This window comes from Melanerpes formicivorus, unplaced genomic scaffold, assembly GCF_026170545.1.
Source record: "Melanerpes formicivorus ecotype bairdi unplaced genomic scaffold, bMelFor1.0.p_v2 SCAF_27, whole genome shotgun sequence".
Lineage (NCBI taxonomy): Eukaryota > Metazoa > Chordata > Aves > Piciformes > Picidae > Melanerpes > Melanerpes formicivorus.
This window is the reverse complement of record NW_027142379.1, coordinates 8777331-8795466: the sequence shown is the minus strand read 5'-3', so window position 1 is coordinate 8795466 and position 18136 is coordinate 8777331. Positions and strand designations below refer to the sequence as shown.

The following is an 18136-nucleotide window of genomic DNA, read 5'->3' as shown; positions in this document are numbered from 1 at the left end:
AGGCCATGGAAGCAGGTCTGGTAGCAGTGTGTTGTGCAGAGCAGATGAGATGCTCTGCACTCAACTGCTGCTCATTTGAGAAAATCCCAGCTGAGTTGGGAACAGTAAAGTCCATCACCAGCAGCTGTACTGCCTTTTCCTTGCCTTTTTGTCCTGCTGCCCTCACTGAGCACCATGCAGCTGACAATTTACAGGTCTGACAGGGTCTAGCTTTCACCTACTGTCCTATCATTGTTAGATCATGATGACAAATGGGGTATTTTACCTTGGGAAAGTTAACTTTTGCAGCTGGGCTTGGTTACCACTTTCTCCATTACCACTTGTCATATCTCCCTGCTCCTGTCTTCAGATGTCTTGGAAGTAATTAGAGAAAGACTGTGTGCACCTCTAGCCTCAGTGTAGATCTGGGAATCAGCAAGAAAAGAATCAAGGATGCAACTGGGAAAGTCCTACCTCAATTAAACATGGTATCATCTTCTTGAAGTTACTTAATTAGAGGCTGAGGGTTTGGTTTTGTTTGTTTGTGTGGGAAGAGGTTGTTTTTGGATAACTTTGGATGGCTATAGGGAAGATAGTTTGTTTGGGGTTGGTTTGTTTGTTTTCATTTTGTTTACAGTAAACCTTAAATCAGCTCATTATTTCAGCCTTAAATAACCCTTAAGATGCCTGCACATACTTTCCTACAACAGCCTGGTAAACAAGACAGTGATGAGTCGTAGAATCCTAAGGAAAGTTAAAGGCCCAACTTGCTAACCTCAAAAAAAAGAAGCAAGAAAACAACAGCAACAACCCCAACCCAACTTGATTTGCAATCCTGCCACAGCTAGCTGTTGCTTACAAAGGGCTTTTTGATGTTTTTGTTGTGCTCTGGCTGTTTTCTTTTTAATTAAAATCACAATAAATTGAAGATCAGTGAGCCTTGCTGCACTATAGAAGGAGATAGATAAAAGAATAATTAAATTTAGTTTTAAATAATGCAGTCCTGAGCTCGAGTGGCTTTTTGATAGAAAATAAAAGGGACCTCAAAAGATCAAGAGTTTAAAATATTAGAGAAAATAGCCCTCTGAGGAGCACAAAGCACATAATTGACCTCTGACAGATATTCGGTATTCAGAAAGATATGGATTATGTTGATTTGCTAAACACTTGAAAGGGAGATAAATTCTTGTGATTCTAATGAAGGGAACAAGGAAGAGAAAGTTTCACTGGGTGTACCTATCATTTCTTCTTTGCCTGCAAGGTCGTTCCTTGGGATGTTTCTCCAGAACTAACTTCCAGTACTAACTTCTGACCTTATTGCTCTCTACAACTACCTGAAGGGAGGTTGTAGACAGGCAGAGGTTGGTCCCTTCTCCCAGGCAACCAGCACCAGAACAAGAGGACACAGTCTCAAGCTGCACTAGGAGAGGTTTAGGCTGGATGTTAGGAAGAAGTTCTACACAGAGAGAGTGATTGCACATTGGAATGTGCTGCCCAGGGAGGTGGTGGAGTCATCATCACCGGAGGTGTTCAGGAGGAGACTTGATGGGGTGCTTGGTGCCATGGTTTAGTTGACTAGGTGGTGTTGGATGATAGGTTGGATGCAATGATCTTGAAGGTCTCTTCCAACCTGGTCTGGTCTGGTCAGGTCTGGTCTAGTCTATTCTGTTCTGTTCTGTTCTGTCAAGAGCAGATTGCTGGGGCTGATTCTGGCTGGTAAGTCAAATTGCACTTCTGCTCTGCAAGCAGCTGCAAGGTGAAGTAGGTACACTGCAGGTATACAAAAGATGGGAAAAGGGAACAGAAATATTTCCCCCTCTGAGGCACTGGTTACAGCACCAGCAGGTCTTTTAGGAAATGTTTGTGTTCCTGCTGTCCTCCTAAGATGCCCTAATTTAGCCACTGGAAAGAAGACACATCCCAAGTGATCCATTAGCAAAGAGAGGAATTGGGATGTGCACACAGAAGAAAATTGGATCCCACAGGCCCTTTTATATTTTTTTTGTGTTCTGTGCAGGATTCACATCAAAGGGAGTTTTCCTTTAAAGACACATTTCTTGTTCTGATAAAACCTGCTTTGTGAGAATGCTAATAATCTCTTCAGAGCAAGGAAATGTCTTTTTTTTTTTCAAGCTTTGGCCAGTGATCCAGATTTTTCCCATCTCCATTCCAATAAAGTTAGTCTTCTGAAGTCCCCAAGTGCACAAACAAGATAGATTGCGGTAAACTCTCTACCGGCAGACTCTCATTTCACTGGAGTCACAAGCAATATATTTTAATCCATATATCCAGCAGCAAAAAGCTCTGATATGGTAATTTTTACCTCCTTTACTTCCTTTTCTCCTCCTTCTTTTATATTCAATCTCCCTGTACTTACAGCAAAAGACACAAGGCTGTGTATATGCATTCATATTGGAGAGCTGGAAAGCACATGTGCTACATCCACCAGGGAAACCCAATGACTAGGTTGGCTTAGGAAACATTCAGCCTGGTCTGATTTCTCAGGAACAGCAGCAGAGAAGAGAACTGGTGCAGAGGACCAGTCAGGCTGCTCTGGGCAGAATGGTTTTCTGGGTCAGGTTTGCTGTTGCCACCAGTATTTTTTCTACCTACCTGCCTTATACCTACCTGCCTTATAGGGGACACAGTCTCAAGCTGCGCCAGGGGAGGTTTAGACTCGAGGTGAGGAGAAAGTTCTTCACGGAGCGAGTCATTCGTCATTGGAACGGGTTGCCCAGGGAGGTGGTGGAGTCATCGACCCTGGAGGCATTCAAGAGGAGATTGGACGTGGCACTTGGTGCCATGGTCTAGTCATGGGGTCTGTGTTGATAGGTTGGACTCGATGATCCTTGAGGTCCTTCCCAACCTAAGTGATACTGTGATAAAAGGCACCCCCAGCTGTCATGGATCTCTTGCAGTCTGTTGAATAAGCACAGCTTCTAGTTTTTAATGTGATTCCTTTCATAGCTTTTTGATTTTCCTGCCCATTCAGAATTGATGTTTTGGCAATACTTTCCCATAGTGCTTTCCAGGGGCTCATATCTTTCTATTTTTTTCTATTTTCAAAAGCTGCTGAGTCAAATTAGAATTCTAACACATCTTTGGCTCCCTGATGCCTAAGTTGCTCTTGAAAACTTCAAGCTGTAACTTGTTACTAAAAAAAAAGTATGAAAAAAACCCCAAATAAACAAAATAAAACCAAACTATCTAAAAAACCCTAAACAAAACCCAACCAAGCAAACAAAAAGGCATTGAAAATCCAAATGTTGACATTCATCCTGCTCAAAGAAGCAAGATTAAAACACAAATGGGGCTAAGGTCTGTGTAAGCATAGCAAGCAGAGCAGTCAGCTCTTTGTAATGCAATCACAGCTGTGGTGCAGAAAATTTCATCTCAAGTAAGAATGGGAATATTGAAGGAAGCATTTTAATTTTCTAATACCTCATATAATAGAGAAGCAGCCTTGGAATGCACATCTGAGAGGGCATAAGCTGTGAATTAGCTAAAGAGACAATGGCAGTTAAAGATTGTTTAATTCAAAAAGCCTAGTGCTCAAACAGCACAAAACCAGCTAAGTGCTACAAAAGCTGAAGTGAGCAAACTGCTGGCCATGTAATTATTCTCCCAGCAGGCTCATCAAACAATTCCCAGCATGCCCTCCTGCCTCTTCTGGGGATATTTTGACTAAATCTAACAAAATAATGGCTGCAGTCACCTCCTTTTACAGTCACCTGCGATACAAATGGGATGCAGTTTCAAGTCCTTGAAGAAACTGATGGCTCTCATCAACAGCATTTGGCTGTCAGATGCAAACCACCTGGCAGACATGCAAACCTTCTAAAGGCAATTGGGAGAATCATCTGGATTATTTTTTTTTTTCCCTAGACTGAGAAATCCTCAAGGAGGAATGAGGCTTTATGCTGAAATCTGCAGTTTTGATGTGTTCCTTTTGAAAGGGAGAGGGCTTTTAAAAAACTATGTGGTGGTCAAGATGGGAAGTGGATCTGTTGTCACAAGGAAGCTGCAAAGCTACACTAGGCATTCATCAGGCTTCAGGGTAGAAGTGGTAGGAAATCCCATTTAGGTTTGGAGGTCTACAGCAAGAAACTTTAGCCTTAATGTATTGTGAACCTATCCACCACTGGAGATTTCTGCTCATTTTGGATGGGCATCAAAATGCATCTCTCCCTCTACACAACATGGAGCTGGAGCAGTGCTTGTGGTGCATGCCAGAATGGTCCTGTTGAAAGCAGTTACCTTGGAGAAACAAACCACAAGACATGATTCCTAGTGTGCATGCTGTCTATGTCTTGTCATACTTGAGGGGGAGAAGGGGGGAGAGAAAAAATTATGAATCTCTGATTGTTTCATGAACTCATGTCATTTAAGGTGAGGAAAAACTATTAGCCTCTCTCTCTTCTGACTGCTTCACGTCAGTCACAGCATCTCATTGCCATGCAGCAAGGCATATGAATTAGGAATAAAGCAATAAGGTATTGCATGTTAGGAATAAGGACAAAATAGGTTGGCCACAGTGAAAACCCTGAAGTATTCCTCCTGCTGCATCCTCAGAGGGCAGTAGGACCATGTTTGGTGACTGCACATCCAGCACTGGCCATGAGCCCACTCCACTCTTCCAGGCCAGGCAAGATGTTCTGGCTGCCCCCTTCTATGTAATCCTAGGTAGGGAGGGAGCTATGATTCTAGAAACACTTGCTTGTAAAAAGATTATAAAGTGGGAAATGTTACCTTAAAAACCTCCTTAGATCACTGAATCCTCGTAAAGCAGAGCATTTCAGTGTTGTTCTTTTATTAGTGTTTTTCTTCCTTGACTCTACATGTTTTACAAGCTTAAGAGAGCTGAAAGATCCAGCTTGCCTTTGGAGAAAGCTGTTTTCACTGGTGACAATTCAAAATGTTAGACTTATTCAAAACATGACATTTGCATGTCTAAGTGGATAGATCCGTTCCAGTGTGTGAGTTAGAAAGTCTGCTCTCATCTGTCATTGAGTTTATGGAAGTGTGTGTTCTTGAAACAGACTTCTGGCTTCTCTCTCTCTCTTGGATGTTTTTTGTTGTTGTTGTTGTTTTCTCCAAAGTCCTTACCAACAAACTTTACCATCTCAAGTTGTAGAATCAATACTGAGCTGACACAGTCTGCCATGGTTTTTACAGTCTGCAGGGCAGTGTGTTGAGTAATAGATGACTTGCACCAGCTTGCTTGGTCAGATCGGGTTAACACCAGGGTCAGCCAGGATATTCCTCCTTTAATTCAAGCATTGCAAATATTCTTGCTATGCCAACATGCCAATAGAAACATGATCCCTAGCCTTTGCAAAGCTGAAGTCCATGTGAGATAACTGGCAATTTCCTGTACCTTCCAGGGAGACTCCTTATCTTCTTCAGTCTTCAAGAGATCTGTTTCTCCTTCATCTGCTCTGTCCCACTGCCTTTTCCTAGTTACATTTGTTATGTCAGGGTTGCTTCTCTCTGCACTGTTGCCTGTCGTTCTGCATCTAAAACTGCCAGCCCTGAGACCAAATTAATTAACAGGAGCATATGGCTGCAACACTTCCCAGATCTGCCTGCTGCTTGCAGGAGCACAGGTCCTGAAGGACTTGCCTGCATGGCATGGTCAGAGCTAGCACAGCAACACCACAGTCATAACCCTTTTGCTGTCCCCCAAAAAAGACATTTTAGTATTTCCACTGTTTTCAGTAGAGCCGAGATTCGGCAGCTGCTCCTTCTGCTCAGTCCCCAGAAACTTGTGTCTGTAGGTACAGACATCATAGGATCAAGCTGGACACCTCCTTCTGTCAGGATGGGCAGGAATGCAGATTACAGCGGCAGGGACCCAGCCTGACTCTGCCTGCTGCAGATGAAGACAGAGTCAGTCCCTCCATTTTCCAGCCTTCCAGCCGTTCTCCTCAGGTCCCAAAGGCACTGACCCACTGTTTTATCTGAAAACTTGTGGTTTAAGATGTGGTCTGAGGGGGGAAAAAAAAGAGTGTTCCTTTTCTTTGGGGTATATTTTTTTCCCCCTGCACATCTCATTACAGCCCAGTCTGTTTCAACATCAAAAGTGCTTGTGTAAATATATACAACGAGGAGAAGTGATTAGAATAATCTAATGCAAATTTCGAAGGCTTTGAGCAGATCTGAGAAATCAACACTGTCATAAGTTTTATTTCCACAGCCTGGATGGAAATAATACAACAAAAATACAGGTTGTGCTTCAAAGTACAGCAGGGCTGGAATTCTGATAAGAGGATTGCTGGAAGATGATGGGGAGGTGGAACACAGCGAGCTCTTTCCCCAGTTGCAGGCACTTGTAGATGCCTTTTGTTTGTTCATAAACGCCTTAAAAATGTAATCCTGTCTCGGCGAGCGCTGAGGCACTCTTTTCCATTAACTTTCGCCATCTCCTGTTTTCATACGTCCCCGCCCGTCCCCTGAGCCTGGCTCCTCCCGGGCATCCCCCCGGCTCCGGCTGCCATCTAAAGGTGGCCGCGGGAAGTGACGCTTCCCTGAGTAGTATTCCGGCCCTGGCACTCCTTTCCCAGAGGTAAAAATCTCCTTTCGGGAAAAAGAAGAAGGAAAAAGAAAAGAAAAAGAGAAAGGAAAAAGGGAAAGAAAAAGAAAAAGAAAAAGAAAAAGAAAAAGAAAAAGAAAAAGAAAAAGAAAAAGAAAAAGAAAAAGAAAAAGAAAAAGAAAAAGAAAAAGAAAAAGAAAAAGAAAAAGAAAAAAAAGAAAAAGAAAAAGAAGAAAGAGAAAGAAAAGCAATAAAAACCCCACAACACCGATGTCCAGATTACCTGGAGGTAAGAAAAAGCAGTGGTGGCTGAACCTCTCCAGGGCTGGAAGAAAGATGTGGACAGCTAGTCCATGTCTGGCTAGTCCAGTTAGGAGGTAGGAGTCTAGCTCCTAGCTCTAGCTCCTAGCTCCAGCTAGGAGTCTAGCTAGTCCAGTTGCAACAGGATATGGGTGATGGTTTCAAACTAAAATTGGGTAGATTTAGACTAGATAGAAAGAAGAAAATTTTTACAATTCAGCTGGTGAAACAGTCTCCCAGGTTGCCCAGAGATGTGGTAGAAGCCACATCACTAGAAACATTCTGGGTCAGGCTTGATGGGGCTCTGAGCAATCTGCTCTAGTTGAAGGCATAACTGCTCACTGTATGGGGGTTAAACTTTAAAGGCTCCGTCCAAACCTTTTTATGTTTTATGATAAAGGAGATTCACATAAGGAAAGTTGCATAGGACCACATCCAGGTGTGTTTTGAATATGTTGAGAGAAGGATACTCTGCTTGCATGGTATTGATGGCACACATCACTGCTAAAGGGGACAGTGAAGAAGGGAGTTCAGATGTAGAGGTACTGGGGCTCCTGTTTGATGGGGACATGAGCAGCCTCATTAAAACATCCACTTAAAACTGCAGCTCTCCTCAGGCTGCACCACTTTGCCCAGCAGCAGCACAGAGCAAGTTGTAAAAAGGGCTCCTGAAGCCACCAGATCAGAAAGCAGCTGCCTTCTTGAGGGGGTAGGGGGTGTGAAGAGGGGAGGCTGTGATGTGGTGCAGAGCAAATGGAGCATTTGATCCCTCAGATGGGACTGAGTCTCCTACCTGAAGCTTGAGGAGGGCAGATTTAGATTGGATATTAGGAAGAAATTCTTTACAGTGAGGGTGGTGAGACACTGGAACAGATTACCCAGGGAGGGTGTGGGTACCTCCTTCCTGGAGGTGTTCGAGGCCAGGCTGGGTGAGACCGTGAGCAACCTGGGCTAGTGGGAAGTGTCCCTACTCGTGGCAAAGGAACTAGGTGATCTCTGATCCAATCCAAACCATTCTATGAATCTATGAACATCTTTTCCCTCTACATCATCCACTGAGGCCCAGGTTAGCTCCACAGCCCAGAGTGCTCATTTCCTCCACTGGTATCAGTTCCACCCAAACTGCAGTGGGCACCTCAGCAGGGAGCTGATGGAGAGGTGGCACATCAAGGGTAGGGGTATGTAATTTTTTAGTTCTGAGGACAGGCATTTTCATGAGAAAAAAAAGGTCCATTTTCAGATCAATAATAGGTGACCTGTTCAGAAATAAAAGCCTTTCCCTCAGAATTGCAAATCATCTGGGCTGTTCTAACATCTCCAGGGCTCTAATGATCTAAAAGCAGTCTTTTTGCTGTCTGCAAAGCAACTGTAGCTTGGCCTGTGAAGGACAATTTCATTTCAAGTGACCTGGGGAAGCAATAAAAATGCAAAGAAAAAATGGAAAGAAATATTTATTTGAACACTCATGGTACTATTTTTATTTGCATCATAGAGATTCTCGACTGGTTCTGGATGATCTTTCCACTCCCTAGAAATTGCAGTGTTCCATGGTAGCAAATGCACAGAGTTTAAGGTCAATGTCAAGTCATAAACCAGCTGCAAGTACAATTTAAGCATTTGCAATTATGGGCAAAACAAGAAAAAAAGGCACTTTGTACTCCATCTGGAATTCTGCTCACTCTGTACACAGTGTTAATAAAATACAGATGCAGCTCAGGCCGGTGGCAATCGAAAGTCATTAACATCAGAAGCTGTTCAGTGGCCTGCATGAATGCTGCTTTGCTGGGCTTAGCCCAGTGCCCATCAGACAGACAGCTACATTACAGCCAGAGCCTTGTGTCGTTGGAAAGCACCAGGGGCTGCAACACATTTGCTCACTGAATTCCCCTTTTGGAAGTAAAGCTAATCGCTTCTGGACACCATGGGGTCCCTCCTCCCCGGCACCACTTGTGCTCCTAACATTCATGGTCTCCGAGGGCAGAGTGTCCATCTGCAGGGCTGCTGGTAGAGAATATAATGCAGATACGCACAGGACAGCCCGAAAAGCCAAGTGCAAGGAAAAGCTGTCAGACTGACAGCTCTGCATGGAGAGGGGTGGGACCTCCTCACCACCTGCCCGTCCAGAATCCGCCTCTTGTGCTGACTGCAGCTAAAGGCATTGCTGCAGAAAGAAGAAAAGGTGAGCCTGCAGAGCAGCTCTTTGGGTGCATAACTTCCAGCACTCTCAGGGCTGGGCTAATAGAACTCTAATCAATTAGAAGAAAAAGGTCAGGAAGTGTGCTCCTCTGCTGTGCAGCTTCTTCCTAACCTGCTTGTGACTTTTTTCCGTGGACGATTGGTAGATAGGCTTTGGAACAGGCTGCCCTTGAAGGCAGTGGAGCTGCCATCCCTGGAGGTGTTCAAGAAGCATGTGAGTGTGGTGCTTCAGGCTACAGTCTAGTAGTCATGGTAGCTGGGTTACTGGTGGACTTGATGATCTTAAAGGTTTTTTCCAACCTTAATGATTCCGTGATGTAGAGCTTCACACTGAAGCTGCATCTCCCACACCACTCTCTCATTTTTGTCCTGCTCTCTGTAAACAACCACTTGGTGTGAGGGAGACATGGTGGGTTTCCAGCCCACACTTTCCAGGATCCCCTGTCTGGGAAGCACCATCATTCGCTGCCAGCAGAGCGTGCCATAGCCCTCTGCTCAGCCCACCTTTCAAGCCTCATTGGATCCATATGCTTCAAATGATCAGGGTGATTTTTCTCCTAGGTTCTGCACGGGTATGACTTGTGGTTCTCTCATCCATGCAACAATGGCCATATGCTCTTGGGTACCAGCAGGAACAAGAAAGAAAAGGTTATGATCCTCAGAGAAGTGATCCTGTCGGTAGTGCAGCTGCCACCCGCAGTGGGTGAGAGAGCTCTGAGTTTTCCAGTTAATACTCTTCTACGATGTGACCTTTTCCACTCAAATCTCTCACAGGCTGGAAAACATACCCTGAGTTATTCAGTACCCCCGGTCCCACCTCAGATAATATGCTTCAGAGAAAGAAGAAAAAAAAAAACCCATGTTTTTCCCGTGAAAATACAAGGAAATGTGGTTGTTAGGGCTGTAAGGATCTGGGAACACATATTTGTTCACTCAGATGCTTTAAGGAGAGTACAAGGCATAGCAAGTGATGATAAAATAGGTCTGATTTAGTAAAAAGAAAGGTGTGCAGAAAAAAAAATATGCAAACACTCATTTTATATATGTTTATGCACATTAGCTCTCTAAGTGATTAGACTGTCTCTAACCTCTAGATTTTCCACAGGGTTTTGTAATGCTTCAAAGGGATATAGCTGCAAAGAGACAAGAAGTTTCCTTTCTCTCATTTCAGGAACAGCAAGTGCATATTTTTTGCTTTCAGAAGCTGCCTCTTCTGTCAGTTGTACTTAGATTGTTGTCTGCTTTTATGCTGATAAAATTCCACTGACGTCAGCTGTGGCAAACCTTCATGCTTGATAAATGTGTGAGCAAGAAGAGAATCAGGGTCATGCTAAACAAACAAACGTCAATCATCAAGGAATACAGGGGGCCTTTAGCCTGCTCAGAAGGAAGGTAAGTAGAAGGGGCTTTGTATGACTCTTCCTCCATCCTTAAAACTAATACAGGAATGGCTTTAGAGGAATAAAAGCTTATTTTATGCCTTCTGGTTTTGACTTGTGTGCTGTCAGAGGAAATGGTGTTGAAAAGGCTAAAGCCACTGATATTTTGGTGTTGTGAAAGAGTGAGAATGTAAGCTAGAAATTAATGGGAGTGCTCCCTTAAGTATATGATCCATTAAGTTGTTTTGCAAAGCTGAGAAATGAAGCAAAGAGTATTTTGTTAAAGTCAATATCCCATGGGCACAAAAGCAAGATTAAGATGTCACTGCAGCAGGCCAAGCTCTGCCAGTAAGGACATAGGTATAAATCCAGAACACTTCCAGTTTGGTTAAAAGAATCACCTTGAATTCACAGAGATACAGCTGAAAACTAATTCAGGACCCACATCCCCAGCTGGATATCACTGGACTGGTGTGCCCAAGGCTGTGAACAAGCCAGTAGCAGCTACCTGGCCTGTGTGCAGAGAACTTCAGCCAGATGTTGATACAGGAACAATGTAGAATACCACAGGCTCCTCCTGCTTGCTCCCCAGTGAGGGATACCTAATGCCTTTTTTTTTTTGAGAGGCTCCTGCTTATCCTTCCAAGAAAATGAGATGTCCATTCAGTGGAGAAAGCAGGTTGGGTTATTAGAAAGGAGGTTGCATTATCATTCTGCAAACAGCATTCGTAAAATTCAGCCCTTAATGCCTCACCCCCAGCTCCAGCACTGAAGGACACCACTTCCCTCTGTCCTGGAAGGACAGATCTATTACCAGTTTTCACTGGTGTGTATCTTAATGTGCTGCTGCCTTTTTCCTACAACTGCTGACTACCTTGACACTATAGTAGCACTGCTCAGCAATTTTCTGCTCCCACTGCCAGACTTTTAGCTATTCACTTGGTATTGCAGAATATTTTCTTTTGCTTTACCTTCAGACTTGAAGGGCAGGAAAAGGACCTCCCAAGCTTGGCCTGAGATGGATTGGAACTGGTGTTTTCAGGGGTGCTCAGCTGCAGCAGGTTTTCTTTCAGACTCAAATCAAAGAAAAAATCCTCTCTGGTGATTTTCTTTACCTTGTGTGCCTGAAATCTGAATAAAAAGAGAAACCATGCATTTTAAAAAGTGCCAGCTTCAAAACATTGGCACTGACAGAATGTGGCTGATCAATGGTGGTTTGTTGCTACAAGGGGAGCTTTAGCTGAAGCTGTTTTCCCTTGGTCTGCTGCCAGAGAGAGCAGCAGACATCTCTGAGGAGTTCAGGAGGGAAGGTGAAAGCTTCTGGAGGAATACCTTTGTGGCAGTGACTACAGACCAAGAGAAACCTCTTAGCCTTGTACATTTTTTACAGCCAATAGCTCAGTAAACTTTAAAAGCAGGCAGTATGCTGTTGAAAAGAAAAGCAGCTCAGTCCTCAAATACCCTTTTCATAGCGCTCTGTCTCCAGGTTTCATGAAATGGCAGGGGAGATAAAATACCTCTGAAGCAACTGGGTACCTTTCTATATTACCCTCTGCATTTGACATACTGGGATCTAAAAAGCAGCACAATTCTGAAACCATGGCTGCCTAGAGTAAGGGCACTGTCCCCACTGTCAGTTCAAAAGAAGACCTCAGGAGGTATTTTGCCCTGGTGAGGAGTCTTACCCCAGCACAGCAAGTAGGCTCTTTGTGAAGGTTAGCATGCCTTGACCTGGGATTTCCTGGATGACTCCCAGACTGGAGGTGCAGCCAGTCTGATGCTTCCAGAAACTGGTATGTACAGTGCCCTTCTGGAGCAGAAATGTGTGGGTCCTGCAAACAGTTCCAGGGTGCAGTAAACTTAGAATCAGAGAATCATTTCTGTTGGAAATGACCTTTAAGATCATCAAGTCCAACCACTATCTAACTCTACCAAGTCTGGTCCTAAACCACATCCCTTAGCACTGCATCTCTGCATCTTTCAAGCACCTCCAGATGTGGGGATTCAACTTGCTCTCCATGTCCCCTGGAATCAAGCAGTGTGTGCACCCCACACACACAAACAGCATGGCTGACATACACCAGTTAGTATCTCCTGAGCAGTAACCGAGCTATGCTGAAGTTAGCAGGACTGCTGCTGTGACCAGCAGTCGCATTTAGTGAAGGGTAGGGTCAGGATCTCTGTCATTTCCCAGACTGACAGTACCTTTGTCCTCCCAGTTCTGTCACACACTTTCTGAAGCAAAGTTTTTAATTCTTTTTTTTCCTTTCCCCTGGAACTAAAACAGATGCTTTTAATAACAAACACAGCCCTTGGGTGCTGCCTCTTTTTAACCAGATGATAGCGTGGCTAGAAACCATCTCTCAATGTGATAACTTCAGCCTTATCTCTAAAGTAACACATTTGCCTGATCAATCAAATATAAACATGCAATTTCAAATGGCTACAGTCTGGCTTTTGGAAATTCATTACATCTTTAGACTCCCCTAAGCTGCAATATCACTTTAGTTAATAACCTTCTCCTTCACCTTACAGTGTTAGTCCCATCAGGACTGCTTTCCTTTAAAAGAAAGCAGCTTTGGGGATTTTGGGCTGCTGAGGGACGAGAAGGAGAAGGAAAAACTGAGCTTGGAGAGGAAAAAGGAAGGAGCTTTTCTGTTTTGCTTTTCTTTCTGTGAGTATAAATTTTAGACAATGAGTAAACCTTCCCCATCTGTGACCATGCAGAAGTAGGTTACACTGCCTACAGCAATTCAGTAACTCACTTGCCACTTTTTATACAACTCCCTGCTTTATTAGTTTTATGCTGGTAACTTTATAGTTACTTTCCAGGTATAAAAAAAGTAGGTAATTTACATCACAAAGGTAGCTTAATACCTGGATGCATCTGAAACTACCTCAGTACTAAGTTAGCTCTTTCAGCTGGCCAGTGATGTGTCCCTTGGTTTCTCTCCATGTCAATTGGACAAGTGGCAGAAGGACCTCTTTTCCTGACAGTGCAAGCTCTGTAATATTTAGGAGCACATATTTAAGCCATGAGTTACTGGTCACGAGTTACTCTTCTACTGATAAGAGAGCTATGGGAAAGACCTGCAATTCTAATGCCTGGAGTGGTGGCATTGGTGAAAGCAGAAAATCCTATGAATCTGCTGCATCTTCAAAGAATGCAGGTTTATTTCTGTCAGAAGTGAGTGATTTCAGAGCTTACAGGACAGATGGAGAAACAACTTTCACCCTTTTGGCCATCAGAGAAGATTTCACAGTGCCCAGCAGTGCAAGAGTGAAATTAAAGACTTCTCTTTCCACAGCAGAAATAAGAATGAAGACTATGGATTTCTGGTGCATCTACATCTCATGGTTAATCTGAACTGCCTAGGATTGTGTGCAGTTCCAGCACCTCTAAATATACTGCAGTATAGAATAGACCTGGGAATTCCTTCTCCTGGCACCTCTAATCTCCCACGTCCTCAAATGGTATTCTTTCAGCCAATCATCTTAGCAGTTTACTTCTCCCTGCAGAGTGTGGCTGTAAGAGTGAACAGTTCAGCCAGGGTGCCAGAAGTCTGCAGACAGCAAGAGAAGTCTCATGGTATGTGAAAGCTGGCTTTGGAAAAGCTGTTTTCAGACTGGGCCCTTTGAAGCAATGTGAGGTGCTCTGCTGTTCATATTGTAACAGCTGGAATGGACACTTGGTACCTCAGCACATGTCTAACCTTCCCAGGATCAACTCCACAACTCTCTTAAATTAAATGACAGGAAATGATCATTTGCCTTCCTCCTACACTAAACACAGAGGCAATCTGAGGTGAGTCTTTGGTTTGGTTGTTGTTTTTTTAAACTGCAGCTACTAGTTCTATATTTACATATACTCATTAATTTGGAGTCTCAGAAGGTGGCAAGTCCTGTCACTAGCAGAATGCCAAAGCACACAAACAGCTTTTTGTGCTGGTCTTTCTGTTCAGCTCCGGAGACAAATGCGGCATGCTGCTAGCTGTGGTTTGCAAGGCTGTGCAGAGGCATTGCTCAAGGGAGCTCAGGCTCTGCAAGCAGCTGGAGCTCTGCTCTTTGCCTTGGTCCTTGATTAGACTCGATTCTTTAGGCAGAAATGGCTCCCTGGAAACCAGCGCCTGATGCTGGGCTGAGAGTCCTGAGATAAGAATTGCCTTCTGCTCTTCCCAGCTGCTAGCTCTGGGTAAATAAAAGTGAGCTGTGCTTGGGCTCTCTGTCACTTACCCTACTGCAAAAGCGCCTTACAAGGCTTCAGTCGCTGCATATCACAAAGCAAATGAGCAGAATCAGTGCCAGAAGAAACACTAACACTGGGAAAAGGGCCACGCAAAGGTGCAGCCTCTGGCTGCAGTTCAGCAAGGTGTGTTTGAGTTAGCAGGAAACCCCCACCACGTCCTGCAGGCTCAGAGGAAGGAGGAGGTTGTCACTGCAGTCACCCAGTAGACAGACTGCATTTCACTGACATCCAACTCCCTGTAATACAGTCATGGCTTACTGGGTGCTGGGTATCAGCTCCTGTTTTCCAGCTGAACCTAAGGCTGAGTGGGCAGAGTGGGGTCACTGGCAGGAGGTAGAAGTGCAGAGATTGAGACGAGCAAGGAACCACAGCCCACCAAACACTGCATGGCATGCAGGAGCTGGAACAGACAGGCACGGGAGGACCATCCCTCTAGTTTATTAATCATGTGGTTTGACAATAACTTTTGTATTAGAACAAAATGCAGACACCACACTTAGTTGAGGAAAGAACATGACAGATCATTTGGCTTTTGTTCTCACCTTCAGAAATTTCAGCAAAGGACCTGAGCTTAGCTGGAAAGAAAATAGCATGTCCTGGAGCTTCATGGGTCAGATCACTGCTTAGGCAGAACACTACTTCCCTGTCAGCTCCAGCAACGCTTATCATCCCATGGTATGCTCCTGCTGGGATGCAGCTTAGGAGACCAGCAACGGAGCAAGTGGGAAGACCTCTGAACTTTCTCTGTGAAGCTGGAAGCAAGTTGCTTCTCTGACAACCACACATCTCCCACAGGAGAAAAACTTTCAGTTATGCTTAAATGGCATTGGAGGGGCTGTGGCTCAATTTTTGCTGCTGATAATCTGATACAGCTAAAATATTTGTTTTTTAAAGAACCAAAGAAAATGACAGCATATAAAAGTCCATGAGGTTATATTTTAGTTATCTAGAAGGTGAGATAGTCATATTAATATATTATGAAGGCATTGTAATAAGAGTGATAGAATAGAATAGAATAGAACAGAATAGAATAAACCAGGTTGCAAGAGACCTTCAAGATCATCGTGTCCAACCTATCATCCAACACTACCCAACCAACTAAGTGATACAACATCCAGGGTCACTAGAAAATATGTAACATCACCTGTAAATTCATTTTAGATGTAAGGAAATGGCATGGCATAGGAGATCTGTCACATTCTAAATAGGATAGATGTTATTTCTACTGTGTGCTGAAACAGTTTATCTTTTGAAGCAGCAGGAAGGTGCAGCAGGACTCACTACTTGATCACGCAGCATCTGCAAAGGTGCAGAGGGACCATGGCAGCTCATTTGACAGCAACAGGCAAAGGCTGAGGGTAGTTAAAGGGCTTGCTGATGGTGAAGGCCACCTCCTGCAGAGAAAGACCACACTCAGCTGTGCCATCAGGGAGCTTCTGTGGTGCAGAAGAGCACTGGCTGGTATTCTGGTCTGGAGTCATGCTGCGTGGAGGTGAGTGATGGTTTAGCTTTCTCTGTGTAATGGTCAGAGGAGAGGAGATGGCTCATAGATCTGCAGAGAAGGGGGAGAAGCTTGTGGTGAGTGAGCTCTGGTGCTTTTGGGGTGGCTACAAAGGGCTGTGGGAAGGTGCTGTGTCTATGTTCTTTCATCCCACAGCTGAGCCTGGGGGGAGGTTTGAGCATCTTGTGGTGCAGTGGCCCTGAGAGAGCTCAGGGAATGGTTAGTGTACATCTCCACTCGAATACCGGTAGTATGTTAGGCACTGAGCCACCCTCAGCTGACTTAAAACTTGCAGAGTGAAACCAAGGTCAGAAATGTTGCTTGCTGGAAAGGCTTCTTGAGGTGTTAATTTGCTGATGGCTTTGTGAAGTGTTGGGCAGAAGAAGAGTGGTGTTTGTCTGAAGGTGTGAGAAACCCTGCCAGTACCTGCTGTGGTTTATGTTGGCACTAACTGCTTAGAAATGACTTCTGATGGTAGATCAGAGGGCTGTGTTTGTGCAGTATCAGCATGTAAAGGCCATGATGGATCTTTGAAAAACATGTGACACCAAGAAAGTGGGGAGAATATGGCAGGAATGCAATTTATCATCAAACTTGTAAATTGTTCTTAAGGTTCCACATCTGGTCACAATGGTTGTGCTGCACTAACTGTCTAGTATGAAATTCTATCGTGCTCCCTCTGAAGCTCCCTTGGAACTGTTAATGCTTTGGCAAACAAAGCCCCAAGGTTAATCTCTGCATAATGCTTGCTTAGCCTGTGCTTGCAGACTGAAGAGGAGGGGGCAGAAAAAAGCCAATTTTGAGTATATGGTATTGTCTCTGCATTCCCTTCTTACAAAGCACTCAGTATGACTTTGTTGTTTAGCTGTTGATAGATTTATCTTTCTGTTGCTGTTTCTTTTCCTCACTTAAATCCATGCTTCACTGATATATATAGATATATAAAGAAAAAACAAAGAGTGATAATAACTTCTGTATAAGCTTGTGGAAGCATTCTGTTATCCCTGAAGAAGCAGTAGAGAGAAAATACCTTCCTTGTGAGATTCAGCTTTGTAGGTATTTGTTTGGGGCTTTTTTTCCCCAGTCAGTTAGTGTTTAAAGAAAGGTAGAGGCTGCAGCATTTGGGTTTCTGCTGGCTTCCAGAGGAATGTAATGAAAGGTCACTTTTCAGTTTTTAACCACCTTGGACTGGCAGAAGAGCACACCACTTCTAACTGATGCTGACACCAAGGGTGAGGTCCTTGTGCCTCTCTCCTGCTGGTGAGAAAATCTTCAAGGGGCTCATCCTCATCTCTGCCACCAAAATAAGGTGAATTTAAATCAGACTGAAGGAAAGCCAAGGGTTTGTGTGCTTGACCGGCAGTGATTCTCTTTCAAAAGAAACAGCCTCCTTTTCTGCACCAAAAACAAACAGTGGGAAGAGTGACAGGCAACAACAGCAGTAAAAATGTGTATTACCTGCTGAAGAAATCGTGGGGCTTTGCATTCTAACCCCTTAATGAGAAATCAGAACTTACTCAGTGGTTTTGTAATGTGAAAAGCTACAGCAGGTGTTAGGAAACATCACAATAAAGTCAGAAGGTTACCCAGGCCCTGCAGGCACTCACTGAAGGAAACCAAAGTGAATTTTCAACTACTGTTAAGTTTGGGGAACACTGTGGAAGAATCCCTGGCTTCAGAGGGGCAGCAAACACTTCAGATACTGATTTCTAACGTTGAAGTAGGACCGACAATGGCTACAAAAGCTTTCCCTATGCTTTGCAGTGCTTATTTCAAAGAACATTGTGCAGGGCTTACAAATGGGTTTGTTGTAAATTACCAGCAAAACTGCCTGCTTATTAGAAGTACTTTAATTTGATGAGAAACTGAAATGTGATATTTTTTTCTACACACCCCCCCCCCATATTGCATGCATATCTAACCAAGTAAATTAGCTGCAGAAGACAAAGTACAAGCTTCTGTGCTTGTGAGCCTATCATTTGTTTAGCAAAGGAGAAATTAGT

At 44.0% G+C, this 18136-nt stretch overlaps 1 long non-coding RNA gene across 1 annotated transcript; it reads left to right on the top strand.

Moving 5' to 3' along the window:
- The first annotated feature begins 10202 nt into the window (after positions 1-10202).
- Positions 10203-16103, top strand: LOC137449027 (uncharacterized). The gene is made up of 3 exons (XR_010989300.1): positions 10203-10399; positions 13906-14191; positions 15891-16103. It is a non-coding gene; the product is annotated as an uncharacterized lncRNA (long non-coding RNA).
- Positions 16104-18136: the final 2033 nt, after the last annotated feature.